General features: G+C 42.6%; 1 protein-coding gene across 1 annotated transcript in view; it reads right to left on the reverse strand.

Moving 5' to 3' along the window:
* Positions 1 to 15,361, reverse strand: part of arb2a (ARB2 cotranscriptional regulator A) — a 149,508-nt gene that overhangs the window by 113,043 nt on the left and 21,104 nt on the right. The window lies entirely within an intron of this gene.

The following is a 15,361-nucleotide window of genomic DNA, read 5'->3' on the forward strand; positions in this document are numbered from 1 at the left end:
CCTGTCCCTGCAGCTGAGGCTTGGTAGTGTACTGTAGCAGGCTAATTAGCCGGTCGCAGGTATGAGAAGAAAAAAAAAAAAAAAGAAATAGCTCTCTCTTTCTCCCTTGCTCCACTTCTACTTCTTTTCATCTCTCATTCATGAGCCCTTGGTGGTGCCCTTGGCATTGGGTATGTAAACTATCAATTCATACCATCACACACAGACTCAGGGCTGGCATTATAAAACCGTACCACAGGTTGCATAATGAGCACACAGCTTAATGAAGTTGTTTCAGCGGTGATGCTGTGTGTTAAAGAAAAATCAATGATTATTTCATAGACAGACATATTTTACTTAATGTGAATTCAAATGTAGTTTGTAGGAAGTTATTTCAAAGATAACATTTGGAGACTGTGATGCATCATTAAAAGTTAGGAAAGCACATAAATATTCCTCTTCAAATAATTTATTCATTCATTACCTCTGTCATCATATGGTCAGAAACACTCAGTGGTTCTAGTTACTCTGAATCCAAGCCCACATAGTGACCACTTCCTGTGGTCACAGTTTGAGAGAAAAACGCTGGTTTAACCAACACCACTGGTTGCAGGCTCCAATCCAGCTCAAATAAACAGCACCATGTCCTGCCTTTTCTTAACTTACTGATTCAAAGGAAAACACAGATTTCTCTGACGCACTGCAATGTTTTATTTTTACAATTTTCTGATACTGTATTGACTAAACAATTAATTGATTAAATGCAAATAATTGCTGGCAGCTCTACAATTAGGCACCTCTCATTATTGCTTTCTGTGTGTTTGACATCATTTTATTTTACCCACAGTCTGTCATTCAACTATTCTATTAATCAAGAACACAGAAGTGAAAATATCCATCTAAGAAAAGAATACGTTCCGGCTTTTTTAGCAAAAAGATGGCTGGCTGGATGGCTGCGAGAGAAACTCAATCCCGCCTCCTGCTGAGGGAGAGACGAGCGCTGGCTGTTGACAGGCACACCACCTGACTACCACACAGCTACTGATTTGAAACGACAAGTCAAGAGGAGTCAGGAGTAAATAAGAGAGATATATAGAGAGTGAAAAATAGAGGGAAAAAGAGAGAGAGAGGGGTAATAGATTTGAGAGTGTTTTTGGGGAGTAAACAGATGGAGTAAACACAGCACGAGGGAAACCAGGGGACTCCACCGAACCCGCTCAATGTGTCACTGACACTGCAGAGCAGAATCAACAAAGTGCTCTGAGGGCAACATGCACACATACATACGCACACACCCACACAATCACACACAGTTCACCAATTGGAAGGATGCTGGGACCCAGAGCTCCTATCCAGAGCAGTGACAGGCACATGGAGAACAAGCTGGCTGACAGCACATGACAACTCCTCAGCTAGTGGAAAAGGAGAAAGGCATCTCCTACTCTACTTTATAACTGTGGCTTTAACAAGTGGCCTGAATATATGGTGGTGAATATACAGTAACACTAATATTTTCAGGATATTTAGTCACTCTATATTGAGGCATAGCTATAATTTACCTTCTCTCATCTCTCATGCTCTAAACCTCATCTTAGCACCCATCTGTATTGCTTCTCTCTTTCCAATTTCTTCCATGCCCCCAGACCTGCTTGCACGCCCAAACTCTGCTGCTGTGTGCCAGAGTACCAACAGGCCTGTAGGCCTGTCCAAGAGAGAGATAGAGAGGAAGAGAGAAAGAGGGAAGGTAGCCAATTAAGATTGGGTAATGGGAGAGTGAATGTGAGAGTGTGTGTGTGTGTGTGTGTGTGTGTGTGTGTGTGTGTCCGTGCACACTAGTATGGGTGAATGCCTGACTTCAAGCGGCTGTAAGTGCACTTGCTCTTGTGTGAGCATGTGTGTATGTGCATGGTGCCACAGGCTGTGCACACAGCCAAACTTAATTTAGCAGGCCCCGGTTTTTAACACAGGCCTGAAGCTAGCCAGCAAGCTATAGCTGGACCAGAGAGCCAGAAGTTAACAGGCACATTGCTCTCCGAAACCCCCTGAGATCTCGTTCCCACCCTGAGGGCAGAGAGAACTCATTTAGTCATTGATGACCATCACTGATCACATCCTTGTGGTCATATCGTTCCATCAGGCACTTCATTACAATAAAGCTTTATGGAGCAAAAACTTTTTCCCCCCCTGACTTTCAAGACCTTGACAGTTGACAATGCTAAAAGAGGTACGGGGACCATTCAGCTGTCATTGACAAAACTTCTCACATGGATTGTGATTGTTGCGAAGCTGACATTTTGGAAGACTGCTACCACTTGCATTGCTGTATTCAGTCTGACAGACTCTGCTTTTAACAACAGAGGACAACAAAGATGGCAACATCCAACATGTTTCTGTTTTGTCTATGTCCCCTGGTAGGGGAGCTGAAAAGGCATGCTACTGTGTGTATACGTGTGTGCAGTACCCATGTGTAATGTATGTGTGGTGCATGTGTGGCATCAGGGCTGAGATGGATGTGGCAACATGGAATTTCTGTACTGCAGTGGGGCATGCCCTTGACGTTGTTGTCACTGATAAAAACACAGGCGCAGCAACGGTCTGAACACAAGCACACACCTTGATCACTGTTGTGTATGGGAATTCGCGCCTGGGGACTTAACACAACAAAACAGTGTTGCATTGTGTCTGAGCCTCCAAACAAACAAATATGTGCCAAACTAGCTAAGCAAATAACAACCAAATTTTCACTTGTCTGGCTTACATGCTGTTTGGCTATGGAATTAATAAATATTGCATCAGTGAAAAGTAGATCAATTACAAATGATGGTGGGTGGATGTAGCCCAAAGCTAAAGATTGCAGAGTGACAATCAAACTAAACACAGAATGAGGCATGTGTGTTTGTGCATGCATGGGGGATTGTGTATGTGCATGGATGCATGCACACTGTCTCTCCGTGTGTGTCAGTTTGTGTCGTCTTATTCTACGAGGTAATAGGCAGTCAGCTTCACAGCCAGAGCATGACCTAGAAAGTGAAACCACACGGCAAGGGACTAAATGTGTCACATGGGCTCAATCATTTTCTCTCTCTCTGAAGACGGAGAGAGAGAGACAGAGAGAGGGAGGAAGAGGGGAGAGAGAGAGAGAGAAGGCTTCTACCAACCCGCTGCACTCAGAAGCTAATTAAGTCATTTGAAATAGCCACAGAGGGTACCTGTATGCAATCTAGCCAAGGCAAAGGGTTGATGAGGCTCTGCAAGGCCCCAGGCTAACTTCAAAAAGAAGGCAAAGGAAGGGAATGAAAGAAACGAGGAAAAGGAGACAGTAAGAGGAAAAAAAAGTGAAGTGGATTTTTTAATTGAAGCCCAACTTGAAGAAGAGCATGTGTGTCTGTGTCTCCTCGTGTTGTGCAGCAGGAAAAAGGTTAAGCATGCCCCCAGCAGAGTATGTCTGCACACACAGGCTCTCAGTGGGGAGCAGGTGGGAAGATGCAGGGATGGAGGGATGGAGGGGTGCAGGAGAAAGGCTCCGGATAATTGAGAGAGTTCACTGAGCGGCCATGTCATACGGTGTGTATGTATGTGCGTATCCATGAACTCCCTATCCCACAATGGCATATTCACACAAACACACACCTGTGTGTATTTGCTCTGTCCCTTCTTGGACACATGCTGAACTTAAAACACTTTCTAATCATCAGTGTACACAAAAGCCAGTTACAGACAGAAAATGGTGGGGGTTATACTGAGAAGCTGCTAATGCAGTCAATGTGAAAGATAGAGAACTATAATTCATTTTTGCTATATATATATATATATATATATAGATAGATGTCCAAACCACAGATGATATAAGAAATCTACAGCTGTGCTTGAACAGAACACACACATCTGAGGGTTTTGTGCCCTAACATGCATGCCCTCACCAGGGGCAAGCCTGGCGACACCAGCGACTGAACTGGGTCACACACACACACACACACACACACACACACACAGTATAGACTGCGGCATTGGCAGTGTGGTGATCACAGGAGAGGGCAGACAGGGGGCTGGATGTAGAGTGATTGGACTATTCTAGGTCAGCTCTCCTGACAATGCACCACTGTCTCCTAATGTGGTGGGCTAAAGGATAAAGGCTGTGTTTGGCCTGACATTACGTCGACATGTTCCAAAAGGAATACCTGATACAGACACAAGACACACATAAAAAGGCACATACAGAGACCCATAAATGTACACATGCACAAATCTATCTGTGGCAATGGAGGTTAGGGCGGGTTCAAGACCCCAAGTATTTGATTCACCTCTCTTTTTTTTCTATCTCAGTCTAATAAAGCTGTATGCAGCAGATCTCCGCTACAGCCTACAGAGAGAGATCAGCCTGTGGACTTCAAAGAGGTTGCAACTAGGTCACCACAAGACACTGCAGTCAGCTAGAGCACAGTCTCTGGTCTGAGACACCTCACTTCTCTCCCTCTCCCTTCTCTCTCTCTTTCCCTCTCACTCTGCCAGCCACTTGATCTCTCTCTCTCTCTCTCTCTCTCTCTAAATACAATGATATCAGTGAAATTAAAATGGATTATAGCGCCTTTCTCTCTTGTCATTCCCCGGGGTTGTACAGCACCATGTCACGTTACTGTTACTATAATGTTATTTCTTTATCACTGTCCATCGAAGCTGGTGCTCAGCAGTTTAACTAATGTTTAATTTAGACACAGCGAGAGAAATGGAGAAAGAGAGGGGCAGCGACAGGAAGGCAGAGACAGAAAACGAGACAGAGACACCAAGCAGAATGCAGAAACAGCCAAATCCTCCATGGTCACACACTGCCATCCTGATCTGTCAAAGGCCAAAGAGACAGTGACTCTAAAGGCTACTGCACAGCACTTTAGATAAAACAGCCACAGAGGCAGCCTGAGAGATGAACAGGAAACAGGAACCTTAGAAACAGAAGAAAGAATGGAGAGAAGAAGAAAAATTCAGGAGGGAGAGCGAAGGGCAAGTTTGAACAAGGTCAAAATGAACAGAGAGCCGTAGGGCCGCATAGCCTCTCTGAACATCGAGCACAACGCAGCAACTCTTAACACAAGAAAACAGCCACCAATATCTTACTTCATTATGTAAGTGAAGGACATAATATACAGTAGCTACACACAGACACACACTTATATCCTGTTCACTAAGGATAGGAAACCACATATGAAAACGATAAAAGAGCTTTCATTTATGGGCAGATGTGAGTGTGTGGATGTCAGTTTGTGTCAGTGTGTGTTCGCTTTTGTATGCATGTGTGTGCAAATCTGTACATCTGTATTCAATGTATGCATTTTAGACAAATATGTTTGTATCTGCACAAGTGTTGTTTGTGCGCGCGCACCACTTTAGGGTTGATGACAACACCAAACATCCCTTTGTATTGCATAATCTTAACTGAAGGGCTGCATTCGTCACATTGGCAACTGGAGTGAACTGAAGCAGGACTTCTCTCTGTGTGAGCACAGAACAAGTTTGGAGCAGCTGGCAGTTATCACATACTCACATACTATATATACTACGCAGCATCAACGTTACAGTAAATCTTGATTTAGGCATGTCTTCCACTGACAGATTTATTTCTGAACAGCATTTCCTCAGTGTCATCATATATACATATTTTATTTTCTAAACAAACTTCTGTTCTATTAGTCTTTGTTGCAAAGTGTATTTGTGCATAGAGGATGTCTTTTTTAATCAATCTCTGTGAAAAGCTGAACAATACAGGCCACTAAGGTAACAATTATCTATTACTGCTCCTAATAGGTAATACTGCTCATTTAGCTTTTAATACAACTCTTGGTTCTGTTTTATGACAATGCACCTGATGTGGCCACCAGTCACCACTGGTATGTCAAATCAACGCTTATACCCACCACTGGGGGCAGAGACTGGGGTTCAATACCCTGCAGCAGTATCTCTGGCTTGATCGTGTGTTGCTACAAACATAGTTGGCAATGCACGCGAGTGGGAAGCCAGTGAGTCAACAGATCAGTTGTGCACGCACTGAGATGTAATTACTGTTATAAACAAAACTACAGTATATCAGAATTTTGCTAATGTTGTGGACTTGATGAGCCATTGTTGTTGGAAGGTCTTGATAAAGTGCATCATTTCAATCAGTTAATGGGTCAATTTATCGCTTGGTCAATCACAATGACAGAATATCAACAATCAAAATCAGACTTTCAAACAAGAGTGCATCTACTGCTTACTAATGTGTATGTTTTAGGTCAATGTCTTAGAGGCATGACTTGTCTCACTTCAGGGATCACTGCAGATGCTGCTGCGTCCTTCAGTCAGCTGATGAAGAGCAGCATGTCAGGGCCTTCCTGGAGACAAGCTACACTGGATGTGATTATTTTGTTCGTACTCCTGTGCGTTTGCATTTGCTTTATTATCTGAGTGTACAGTATGGGTGTATGACTGACTGTGTGTGTTTTGTCACTGTCGCTGTGTTTCTGGGTGTGTGCCGCGGCGTACTGCGTTCTGAGCTCAGGTTGACATTCGCTTGACTGACATCGGGGGCGACAGCAGCACAGTGGCATATGGTAACCGCCTGCTAACCGCTAAAACTTGACATCAGCGCAAACAAGTCAGCCAAGCATGGCATAGTGTGCTCCTGAGAGGGTTAAGGGATAGGCTGTCAGCATACAGCGGGATAATAACACCTATCACAAGCACCGTAATACCAGAAAAAGGGGAGGGGAGCCAGACCAAATACACAGGTTGGTGTTGAGTCAGACGAAACTGATGACAAGTTAGACAAACAAAGTAATGGATAAACTATAGCAGAAGTAGAATGTAGCATATATGTATTTGTCAACAAGTATAATTCCTCTTGCGGGCCCCCATAAGTGGAGGCTGGTGTATAAACAATTAATTAATGTGGTTAAAAAAATAAATAAAATAAAATAAAACGTAAAATATGTAATCATAGGAGAAGTTATATTTGTTGACACTTATATCTGCTTATTGCTACATTTTAGTGTGTTATAAACCATTTATTAAATGCTTATGTTGAGCTTATAAATGCTAAATAGGGGGACTTAAACTTGTTACCTTTACATCTGATTATATTCATGCCTGGCTTTGACATGCCTCTTTAGTACTTACACTGAAATTTGACTTCTCTTTTCTTTGCCAAAACACAGATTGTCACACACATAACGCATAATATTTATAAGAAAAGTGATTGTAAATACCTCATCTGGTTTGATCCTCACCCTTGAGAAACATGACAATGCATTTTTGAAAAAAAAGCCACAATGAGAGGAGTCTACTGCCTCTTCTTGCATGTGTGTGCACTTTTTTATTTCTTTATTTCTGTCTATGTGGCTTTTATGAATTACCTGGAAATGCATTGCATTTTCACACGAAATCAAATACATCTCCGACTACACCTTCAACACGTCTTTGCTTGGATTTCATGAATTTTTGTGCAAAAGTTCAGACCAAAATGCTTGTTGATGCCTATTGTATGGGACACACAGATATACAGACACAAACTGTTATCCACTGACCCACTGAGCTGCAGAAGACAAAAGAGCTGCAGACAAATCTGATCACTGATGCCATCTCTCCTCATTGTCTGTCTCTCTTTCTTTTTGCACAGACACAAAAGCACATATCTTGAAACACTGAGACACCGCCATCACTGCCATGATCTGACGTACTGAAATGTACATTTCACATCCACAGAGAATGCAGGACAATATCAGTCTCAAAAGACAGATAAGCCTTCAAATAAAGATTCCATCTTCAATGTCTGGTCGCATACTGAGACAGAAAAAAAAAAAAAGCAGACACTAACACATAACGGGTAAACACAGATAAAACCGCAGCCTCAAATAAATGTATGGCATATTACTAATCATCTATATATGACAAATAACCCAGTGGGCCAAATGATTGAAAAGCTGGTTAAGATGTCTGAATAGCATCATGTTGTTACCATAAGACATTGGACACTGAAAAAAGTCAGTCTCCAAAACTGCATTTCAAATGTCTACAGGAAAACCAGAGCAGCCCTCCAGCATAGATTTTCCTTTAAACCACAGAGGCGGCTATAAAACTATTAACAGAAAGATATGTTGTTGTTTGCCTCTAACCCAAGTGGACCCCAAGAACCCTGGTAACCCCTATTTAAGCACTGAGTTTCCTCTCATTGATCAAAGTGTGGTGCACACTGCCCAGGAGCATGTCACTGGCACTGGAGAGCTTACAGCAGGTTCCAACTTTGACCCTAAGAGATGCTCAGTGGTGGATGTGTCTGTGTGTCTGTGTGTTCATAGTGTAGTGTAAATTCACAGAGGGTCACCTATCTGCTCACCGCTAGCTCCTCACAAAACTCAATTTCCTCCTGGAGCGTCCACAGCCAAGCACTTTTAACCTCTGCAAACCTGCTGCGATGGAAGATACATGTAAAATTTACAAGATGATGAAAGAGTCTTGGCATGTGTGCGTGTGTTTGTGTCTGCATGTAATATTAACTGACACATGTGGTACACACACCCACCTGTATCGAAAAAAGAAGTAAAAGCTGTTAAGTTTCAGCTGTCAGATAGTGAACATACTGCCGCACAGGTTGACGAATTGTGCAAAAGATTGTGAAGGATTTCTGTGTGTGTGTGTGTGTGTGTGTGAGTATGTGTGTATGGGCCATAGAGGACTGTTCCCAGTGAGAGAGTGAAGAGGTATCCACCACACACTGCCTGGGGCCCTCTGGAAGAGAGACTAAACAAGACCTTCCCTTTGGGACGCACACACACAGCCTGCAGCTGCAAATGACCTACTACCCACCTCACACACACAGACACATGAACACACACACACACACACACACACACACAGACAAAGCCTTTTTGATGATATAATTTGTTAATTTCAAGGGAAAAAAATAGTCAATTATCACATGTGGACAAAAAAAATGTACACTGCCAAATAATGTTTTACATTAGTCTCCCTCTCTCATTTTCTTTTGTTTTCCATCCTCCCCCAAGCAACATGGTGGCATGAGCAGCCTGGAAACTGACACACCAGACAACTCTCAACAGCTTTTTCAACTATGTACATATACAGTATATTTGGACATATGAGTACATAGTGTGCATCCAGAGAGTAAAAGATGTATTCCCTCTGAGTGTATATAAGCTACTATAACAAACATCTGTACTTGTCATGTTCACTTTTCTGAATCTACAGCAGTAGTTCCCAAACTTTTTTAAACCATGGCACTGCAGTAACACACAAACACAAACTCTTGCACCCCTTTAAGCTGAGAATGTCATAGTAAAAATATATTATCAGCATTTATTTTAGGTCTATTTACTGTGACAAATGTGTGATAAAATGTTATTAAGAGGGAACAACAAAAATTGGAAAGAAATCTTGCCACATCCCTGGCCAGTTTTTATGGCACCCCGTGGTTCTGCAGTAGCCACTTTGGGAACGACTGATCTAAAGCTCTATGTTTAAAGTCACACTATTAAAATTGGATTACTTTTAGAGGAGGAATCCTCTAATGCAAATGCATTTGCTATGTGAGCAAATCCAGAGGTACTTTGTACATGATAAATGATATCAGCACAGTAAAATTGCCTGAGTTAATATACTGTAACTCTCAAAGTGTTAAAATCAACACTTCCTGTGTTTAGAAAGGCCAATCAACACTTATTAACACCACAACATTTGCTGTGTGTTTTCCCTTGAATCTCTGCTCTTAGCCCAAATGTGAAATGTCATAATGCATGTTCCCCCTTACATACTTGTGTATTTGGCAGATTTGCACTGGATGCAAATTACAGATGCCACTGGTAATTACGATAATGACAGGACCTCCAAAAAGAAAATCCTTTTTGAATAGGGCTTGATATGAAATGCAAAGAACATGTCCTACACCAGTGACATGCAGAAACAATGATAAAAAAAAAACATGTGCTATGACCTTGTACCTGCAGTGTGTGTTTAGAAAATACTTCAAACCCATTGTAAACTGTCGTTCTCATTCATCAGTGTCTTGTGAAACAATAGCCTGTGTGTTTTCCTAGAGGAAGCCTGAGGATGAACATATCTTCTTCATATCGTTCTCTGACTGACAAATAAAGGCTCCCTGCCAAGAGAAACTCAATGAGACCACAATCAATATACTGCTACAAGGTACACGCACACACGCACACACACACACACACACACGCGTACACTGCACAGATAGGGAATGATGTACGATTACCTGGAGCACATAACAATCAGCTGATGCTCATACAGTATGCACACGCACACACTTGCGTACTGCATGTATACACACACAAGCAGACGTGCACACTGAAAGACACTTAATATGCAAATAATTCTTTTTACAACAGGGACAGCACTCCATTGTTCATCTGGACGAAGGGGGGCAGATAGATAGATAAATAGGTCTCTAGATATCTAGCTTGGACCTCAATTGATGAGATTTCACATACGGCAGCAGCAGTGCTGTTAGGACAGGGAATACCACCACAAAATAATGTTTTCTCTCCCTCTGATCAATTTTTAATTTGGCCTGTGCAGCCGAGCCCTTGGCGGGACTGGCCCCGGTAATTATGGTGGGTTATTGACAGCTGCCTTCCCGCGGGATGCTATTTAAAAGAGGTTTAACCCCAGAGCAAGTCCAGGCCCCACACCCACCTTTGAAGGTGTCAAGTGCATTGATCTGAGCTGCGGGATGTGCTGGGACCTTCCCACCTGGAGGTGTGTGTATACCTGTGTGTGTGTGTGTGCGTTGCTTGCAGGGCTGCTATTACAAGGCCATGGCAAGGTGGAGCATCTTTTGACCCTTACACACACACACACACACACACACACACACACAAACAAACTGTCCTCTGGCTAAACCTGGCTGGCTGGATAGAATGATACCTGTCTGGCCTCTGTAGCCACCTGATGCCCCAAGATAGGCTGTACACACACTGTACATACAATGTTATCACTGGGCTACACAAACACACACACACACACACACACACATAGAAACAGGTTAACTCACAGCTCGGGGGGAATTAGAGGAACTAATGACAAAGGAGGAGATTGAAGAAAGGTGGTTGAGAGACAGAGAAAGAACAGAGAGAGAGAGAGAGAGAGAGAGAGAGAGAGAGAGAGAGAGAGAGAGAGAGAGAGAGAGAGAGAGATAGAGAGAGAGATTGTCACAGCACACAGGGCAATGACACAACACACCCAGATGCCAGAGTGTGCAGCCGATGTTGAAGAGGACATCATACAGCTAAAAAAGAAGAGGGTGGGCAGCATGACAGAAATTAAAAGAGGATTTCTGTGTTTGAGTTTGTCTGCTTCGTTGCCCCCTTTCAGCCTCCCATTGAAATTCTGGGCAGATACAAACCCCTAGGCTTTTGACACACTTTTGAAAACACCACACCCCCTCTTTCTTTCCAGTGGGTCTCCAGTGTCGAGCCTGACTCACTATCGAGAGAGAGAGGGAGAGGGAGAGAGAGAGAGAGAAGGGGGGTGAGAAGGAGGGGAGACATTACGGGGGGTATAGATCTGTTTATGTATTAACAACTTCCAAATTAAATTAAGTCGTTCTTGAGGGTAGCGTATAATTTTTGTGGTTTGTGTGTGGTTGTGTGTATGTGTGCACATCTATATGCTCTTAACAAGTTGTAGAGTTGTCAGGCTTGATATTGTTGATGAATTGATTCATATTTTAAATACTTAAAATACACAGAAAAACAGATTACATTAATAAACAATTAAATCAAGTTAAAGACTTTTGACAATCTGAAGAAAGAAACTGCACCACCAACTGAAATTTCTATAGCTGACAAAAAATAACTAGATTGTCTCGAAATATTGAAAATGAATTTAGATTTTTACCCAAGATGAATACAGAGGTTTTGGGAAGAGAAACTAACGCTGGCTGTAAAAACAAAAAATGGCAACTGCAGGAGAAGTCAAGGGAAAGAGGTTAAGAAGTGATATAAAGTAGAAAACGTTGGCTTTTTGCTTCTCAACTATGTTGTGTCATGGCCAGATAAGTGATACAGGAGAGCTATGGCCTCAAAACAGCATGCGTGTGTTTTCTTTCAATTTGGACACAAACTTACACAAGTTTAAAGCCCTACTCTTAACTCCAACAGCTCCTACAACTAATGATCCCACCTTTCAATATTCCCTCCATCCTCATTTATTCTGACTGTTACCTCACAATCTACACTCTCTCTCTCTTCCCTATCCCCTATCCCCTCCAAACCCCATGCGCCCACCTCCACCATCTCAGTCTCAGGATGCAGAGCAGTGACAGGGCCAGAAGGTAATGATACAGCTGCCATGATGCAACAAGCAGACCTGTCGACTGTCAGGAATTGAAATCATGAAGGAATAAGCTGTCATTAAGAGGCCCTCTCCCAGTAGTGGAGCTGTCAGACGCCTGCCTTCTGCCTACTCTCTCTCTCTCTATACTCCCGTCTCTCCTCTGCCAGTCCCACCCCATTTGCAGACACTCCCTTGCCCTCCTCTCATTTCTCTCTTCCTGCTTCAATCCTCTCTGTACCCCTCTCCTCCTTTCCTCTTCTGTCCTCTTCCAACCAATCATAACCATTCTCCCTCTCTGCACCCCCCCACTCAACTCCCCTGCTCTCTATCTCAGATTCCTCTTTTCCACCTCTTTCCACCGCTCTCCTCTTGTTGCTGGAGCATCCTCCTCTCACCTGTCATTTTACCTCTAGGCTATGGGAAAAGCACCACTTCCATGTGCACACACGAGCATTAAGACAACATGCATGAGACCTGCACACACAGCACAAAGATTTCCCTTTACCCGGCGTCACTGCACACACTGTGCCAAATGCCACAAGCATTCCGTCTGCCCGATGTGATGCATTTGTGTCTATGTCTGTGTGTGTGTGTGTGTGTGTGTGTGTGTGTGTCTTCTCTGTGTGCACATGTCTGTGTGTACATTTTAGACTTACCTTTAACATATACATTTTGCCAGCTTATTGATGTGTCATCACATAGCAGGCAGAGACAGGGTATGTGGTGTGTGTGAGGCAGGCTGTCCCGAGATTCACCCTGTGATTGTTTGTGTGCATGTGTGTTGTGTGAAGGACCTGATTAAATAGCACAATCAGCTATTTTTCCCCATCGGAAGAGAGGAAAGGCTGACTCAAGGTTCCAAAGAACATGGCTAAGAATTTCAGAGTGGTGCTTTGACACAGGTATGTGCAAGCCCATACACATCATAGAATTGCACTGCATGCACACACACACTGAATCTAATTAAGAGTTTTGTGTGTGTGTGTGTGTGTGTGTGTGTGTGTTTACTCGTTCATGTGTTTTGAAAAGCCCCCCCCCCCCCCCAATATTTGCCAAATGCACTCCAGTTGACCCTTTGCTGTAGGCTTTGAATTTCCCATCAACTTCCCATGAGTAACTTCACATAAGCTGCACTCCAGGCAACAGATTCTTGCCACGGAACATTTTGAGAAAATGGAGCCTAATCTAAAGATAATAAAAAGTAACCCCAAAATGTCAACATTGGACCCAACGCTGAACTTAACAAAATGTGTAAATTGCAAATTGCGTGCAAAAATATTGAGTAATTGTCATGGTGCCAGAACTGTCAAATATCTAATATAATATAGCCAAAATAACTTTGCCTATAGAAATATAGATATGTTAGTGTATATTATTGAATACAAGTTGGCTTACCATTTTAATGTATATTGTTTCATAGTGCTGACTAGTCATGTGGTGTACTAGTCAGTATCCACTAAAAATACCATACTGGATAACTATAATGGGTACTGCTGATGAGTATGCAGTGTGTCACTAGTCCTGGTGGTTTCTCTGCTTGCTTTTTGCTCTGGCGCTGTAATAATGGTTAATTGGCTGTCGTTGAGGTGGTGTCCTCACAAACTTACTTCATCATGGGATCCTGCTCTTAATGTGGCGTAATGCTGCTGATCGTGGATTTTGCTGTCTGTATTTGCTGTGTCACAGCACTGTCATCTCTCTGAGCTGTCATTCATTTGTGAGTTATTGATCACACATGATTCATTGCTTGTTTGCTGCATGCCTGTAAATTAAGGAACAAAATGTTTATCTATTTCAATCAATAACTCAACTTCTTTCTTCAGATTGTATAGTAGCTTTAACTCCCATCCATGACATGACATAATAAACCACAAACATGCCCGTAATAGACAGCATGAATTGACTGGAAATGTGTGTGCCTGTCTTTCCAGTGCACACACAGAGTAGAAAGCCTGTGTGGTAAATGCCTGGATGATGATTTGTCAGGATGTAAGAACACGATTTCTTGTTTACTATGATGAATGAGCAACACTCGCACTACACACACCATGTTCTCTATATCGAAGCTGTCACTTTGGCTTTCTGCAGCACAACCCTGCCTTCTCCAACTGTAATACCAGCCAGGGTAACTGTAATTCAAAGTCTCGGGGTAGTCGAATCATCCGTTAGCACACACATGGGCACACACACACACGCAATCCAAACCTCTCCTGTTGTTGTACACAGCAGGAGAGGGCTTTACACAGCAGTGAAAGTCTTTATGGCATTCAGATGGACGAAACGAGGGAACAAGGGGGAGAGGGAGAGCAGGATCTCCCCTAAGTCAATTTGAACAGCAGGCTGATGAAATTACACAGGTAGTCATGGCCAGGCTGACAAATGAACACAGAGATGGGGATAAAAATAATAATAAGACAAGCAGAGCCACCTTTTGCTTGCTGACACACAGATGTATACATTTGTTTGTGATCATATGGTAGGGAAAGAAAAGCTGATCTATATTTTACATTACATTATCTCTTCCTCTCTCTCTCAGCTCAGTCACCCATGAACACACTGGTCTACATAGGAATCATGCATCATAAGAACACATAAATGGTGTCTGGTATATAATGATCATGTTGAGGTATATGCTTCATTTCACTAACAAGACAATATAATTCTCAATTCTGGGTTGAGGACTGTACCGTAATAGAATCATTCAAGAGTCGATGTTTGCACCTATGAATGAATGTCGGCTTATTATTATTTGCCTCTGTGATTATACATGGAGTGCAGAAATTGCTCAGCATCATACCATTTCTCAGATGACCCCAGGACAAAGTTTCCTTTCTTGTGTAAAATTGTACAATGAAGTTAAACTGAGTTATGAAGTCTGAGCTATGAAACAAATTACACACAATCACATTCAAACCTCCAGTGAAATACAAGAAAACAAAATACCACGACACTCGTCTTCTGACTGTTCCACAACGCCTTCCACAGCCCCAAATATTCAAGCTTGCCCCTTAAATAAACAGTGTGTGTTACACTTGTCACA

Source organism: Enoplosus armatus, chromosome 4 (genome assembly GCF_043641665.1).
Source record: "Enoplosus armatus isolate fEnoArm2 chromosome 4, fEnoArm2.hap1, whole genome shotgun sequence".
Taxonomy (NCBI): Eukaryota; Metazoa; Chordata; class Actinopteri; order Centrarchiformes; family Enoplosidae; genus Enoplosus; species Enoplosus armatus.